This window comes from Acyrthosiphon pisum, chromosome X (assembly GCF_005508785.2).
Source record: "Acyrthosiphon pisum isolate AL4f chromosome X, pea_aphid_22Mar2018_4r6ur, whole genome shotgun sequence".
NCBI lineage: Eukaryota > Metazoa > Arthropoda > Insecta > Hemiptera > Aphididae > Acyrthosiphon > Acyrthosiphon pisum.
The window spans coordinates 16,462,614-16,467,675 of record NC_042493.1 but is presented as its reverse complement, the minus strand read 5'-3'; the positions used below and the strand labels follow the sequence as shown (position 1 = coordinate 16,467,675).

At 34.0% G+C, this 5,062-nt stretch overlaps 1 long non-coding RNA gene across 1 annotated transcript; it reads right to left on the bottom strand.

The window, feature by feature from the left end:
- Nucleotides 1–937: 937 nt before the first annotated feature.
- On the bottom strand, nt 938–4,803 carry LOC107883001. The gene is made up of 3 exons (XR_001679029.2): nt 4,314–4,803; nt 1,437–1,819; nt 938–1,357 (listed from the first exon to the last, which is right to left on the bottom strand). It is a non-coding gene; the product is annotated as an uncharacterized LOC107883001 (long non-coding RNA).
- Nucleotides 4,804–5,062: the final 259 nt, after the last annotated feature.

The following is a 5,062-nucleotide window of genomic DNA, read 5'->3' as shown; positions in this document are numbered from 1 at the left end:
AGACTCACCGCGAACGCCCTCTAGCGGTCACGCACGCCCCTCTAGTTTTTAGACGTTTCTAACCGTATAGGACACTCCCCTCCCCACTATCCTTTCGAATTTATCCGGATTCCTCCCCTCAAACACGGTCGCGATCCTTCGATCGCTCCGACTGTTATAATAAAGCGGAGTCGTTAAAAAACGCAACAGTTGCCTAGGGACCTCCCCCAACCTGCTGTAACGACCTTCACTCCTTCCTTCACCACTCTACCATCCACGGACGACCTTACGCACGATCCCACCACAAAAACCGTACCTCGCCGAATAACACACCGTGAGAAACCGAGTAGAGCGGAAATTGTTAGGTTGGGAGTATTACCTATTGAACACGGCAGAACAGGTATATTTAGGTACAATAATAAGTCTATCGCTTATATACACCAAGGTATTAATCTTCCAAAGAGAAAATATTTTTTATCTGACTTGTAGGTAATATTATTACACAGCTAACATATAAAAACATTGTAAGATTTATATACTATTATACAGACATTATAATATGCAATATGTATGAACAGACATACGTATATAATTAGATGATCGATTGTATAGGATTATCATATTTTATTCGTTAAGTAAATTAACTGTGATAACAGCAAAGAATATGTTTTATACAAGTTCTAACTCAAGACTTCGTATAAAATCACAATCATAATGGTTGAACCATTTTAATATTACGGATTCTCCACCAGATATTATAAACCTTTCATTATATACACTGCAGCTAACCTAGTCGATATATTATAGTCGATAGCCATTATGTATAATTCATAGAAAATATATTATATAGGTACAAGTAGGTACTAGCGAGTAAATTAACTTTTGCAATAATAATATAATCAGTTATAAATGAAAGACGATGTAATAATATATTAAATTATATTATTATACATACGTATATCGTAAAATCCATATTGGTTTATTGTGCAAGCTTATAAATATATAATGTAAAACAATAAATTATAAATGCTAATAGACTATAGTATAATATTATAATTATTGTGCCTATAATATAATATATATAATTTATTAATATAACAGTATTGTACTTTTGTAACATATAAGTTCAAAATTAAAATGTTTGAATTAAATTCAGTATGAGAATTAATCATAGGTTAACGATGTAGCAATAAAACATATTAGTATTAGGAAAACAAATTATGATAATTTTATCAGTAAGATAATAAGTACGCGCGATAAAGCATAATCACGACAAACGATTTTTAAACTTTTTAGTGTTAAAATAAATAATTCAGCGATGTCGATGTATATGTTTTCAATTTCAATAGACGATAGACGATAGATGTATGCCTACAACCTGTTCGGTAATCATAACATTCCGTATAAGTAATATTAATAATGTTATAACTTATTATAGTAAATATAAATAATTTTACCAGCTGTATGACGACGGTGGACTAAAAGTGTTTACCGGCCTTGTCATTGCTGTTGTTGTAACTGGTGGAGCGGTTGATCCAAAACGTCGAATATCACCAGCAAAACCCCTCGAAAAACGTACAAGAGGAACACAATTTCGAATATCTTCACCCCCGCCATTAAAACCTTAGAGAAAAAACTGTTTTCCCAACACCAATATAGGTATGCCATAAGTGGGTCAAGTGCCATTTGTGATTCCTCAATTTCCCCATTAGTTGAAATGTCAAAGGCGTTGTCGTAGTAGGAGTCGAAGTTATAGATACAGCTAACACATGTCATGAAGATGAACACGATATTGACCAAGTCCACCATATTGTAGTCGTATAGATATAGAGTAGACCGGCTGTGATAGTAATATTATAGTATTAATATTATTATAAATCCAAATGACGGTACCAGTCAAATCATATAGAAAATATGAAACTATTAAAGGTCACTATAAGTACTTAAGAGGATGTCACATCCACATGTGTGGTCTCCATTTTACAAATATACAACATAACAAAAACTGTTTTGCGCGGGACAACACTGTTCTCCTTCTGTATTTATAGTTGAATTACGAAAATTTCACAACGCATAGGGTAGAACTTTATCTGTGTCGTAGTGTTTTCATTTTTTATTCATAGCTCTAACCAATAATTTTTAATAATTAAATCAAAAAAAAAAACAAAAAAAAAAACCTAATGTTCTCGAACTGATTACTTTAAATGTATTTATGTTATTCAAATAATAACAAATCTACGTAACGGATAAAGTTGTTCCCTATGCGTTATGGAATTTTGGTGATTCTACTATAAATACAAAGAGGTGTCTAGTGAAAACACTTTTTGCTATGTTATACATATTTTGTATGACGGAGACTACACATGCGGGTATGATATCTTAATATAATTATATTAATGTCATGTTATAGAAATTGAGAAGTAATATCGCATGACTGTACTGGAAGAGATGCATACCGAAACTGGGTAAAAAGTGGGTACAACGTAATCGAAAAATACAGTATTGTAGATAAAGGCTTGATGATGCGAAGGTGGGAGTGTAGGGGTAAGTCTGTCAGGTGCGAGACATGAACACCCACGGTGGCGGCCCACCCAAGTCTCAAGCCACTCTCCACTCAGTCAATCCCCTCCAACTTCCCACCCCTTCACACTAAGTTCCACCGCCACGCCCTCTATTCTGTGTAACGCCTGCTCTGACACCAATTCCACGCACTCCCCTCTCTCATAACCCTCTCCACACCACTATGGGTAAATAGAATCATCGGTTTCAACAGTTGTGTGTACCAAGCACATGCTTCCCCCCCCTTTTTTTCCCACTAGGAAAACGAAAGTATTAAGTACCTACCTATATTTTATAGACGCCCCCTGAATACTCACTGTCATGACAATTAAAATATAATCAAACAAAGAAACGCGCTCGACTGCATCGATGCACGATAATGGGTAACGACATAATGGTACAATATTATGTTATGATAAAATATAACAACGCATTAATAATTTATTATATACTATAGTTATTCCAAATTATTTAATAAATATTAACGCGTATAGTTATTATATTTCAAATAGGTAGGCATTATTGTACAATTATTACAATTTACAGTAAATTAAATGTCCTACATCCAATTATTTTTATTATATCATATTATAATATTCACGGATGTTATATTAATATATTATTATTAAAATGAATAAGTTCGGGTAACTGTAACTATAGTTTTTTGTAGTAAAATAAGCGCAGATTTCAGATAACTGAACAAGTAAGAATACCGAAAATTGTATTTAGTGTACGAAAATATGTACATAATTACTGCGGAGAAAATATATGGATAAGTATAATTATATTTAGGTACATAATATATTATTGTATAATATAATTAAATATACCTACAGTGAGAAATTGTATTTTAGATTATAGATTACCCACTATTAGTGTGATAATAAATTTGAAGCATTTTAGATGCTGAAATAATATAAATTATACGTGAATAAAGTGAAATTACTAAAATTTAAGGAGAGTCCCAGTAAGTTATTTTTTTATATTTTATTACTTAAAAACATTTACAGCCTATACATTTATTAAAAATGTATTTAATTTTTTTTAAATACTACTACCGGTACATAATATCATACAGTTAATAATTTCATATTCTTTACTATTATTTTTGCTTTATACCAATTGTATTGCCAACTAATAAGTAAAAATATAATTCTTCAGGTACCTACCTACAAGGTTAATATACTTAAGTACTATTTAATAGATATTATATGGAATCTTAATCTAAGTGTTATACTATAGGTGCCCAAAATCAAAATGCAATATACTATATAAATATTGAAATTAGAACAAACAATGAAAAAGAACCCTGAATATGTAAAAATTGAAAAAAGTCCTAAGTAAAAAATAAAATATAATGTATTATTCAAAATTAATAAAAGAAAAAAATATTTAGACTAAAAAATAGAACTAATATAAGTGGTACAAAAAAAAAATATATTAAATTTATTTTATTATAAACCATTAAATAAACTTTGTTAAAATTTGAAGCAAATAAAAATTGTGTTGAAAAAACATAATGAACTATATTTTTAAATAAAATAAAACAAGAAAATATAATTATTACCGAAGTGTCATAAGTTTATATAATAATTGAAAAGTACCAAATAACAAACAAGTATTCAAGTGTAAAATATAAATATACCTATAAATAACACTAAGAATTAAATTAACTACTACATCATATTATATTTAAGATTAATGATATCTATATAGTATATTGCAATAAGGGACGACATGTTATAATATAATATAAAATAAAAATATTACATTACCAATAGGCGACTGGTTGACGGCAGGCAGACGGCGTAGCAGAAGCGGCCCTAGGACCTGCGGAAGTTGCGCACTAAGACCAGCGGAAGTTGCCCCCTAGAACGAGTGGAAGTTGCCCACGACCTGTGGTTGTAGTTGTCGTCGTCCTTGAACTGATCGTCAGTGGCGGTCGGCTGAGCCCAATAGTGACTCGAACGTACTCAGGGCGGCTAACCACCAGTACTGAATCGTAGGTGTAAGTGTTGCAGTCGAAAGTTGTGCCGCCGCCACCGATGAGAAATAGTGCAGAGAACTACAGCGAGTAAGAAATGACGGCGACGGACTGACGTTAGCCGGGCGAGCGAGCTCTTTAAATACCGTTTCTGCAGGCCCGGGCACACTCCGAAAAAAAGACCGCCCTCGCCACCGCCGAAGACCGCTGCACGACCCTCACACCCTCCAACCACACTCTGAGCTACCCGCCGGCCGCCGGTGACAAATTACCACGCACACCTCCACACACCTCTGCCCGACGGCCGTTTGACAAATTTTAGGGTCCACACACCAATCACCGTGCATAACCAACCCCAAACCCTCTGCAGGATGAATACCTATGACTTTCACGCGTGCGTGCAATGTTCACCCCCTGGGTAATAATAATAAGAGGCAATGTTTTTGTGCAGTGCGCAAGCGCGCGACCCGGGCAAAAGCTCGCAGACGTCCCCCTCGCCATAAGCTGAGGTCACGATTGGCTCCCGAGCGTGACGCCCAC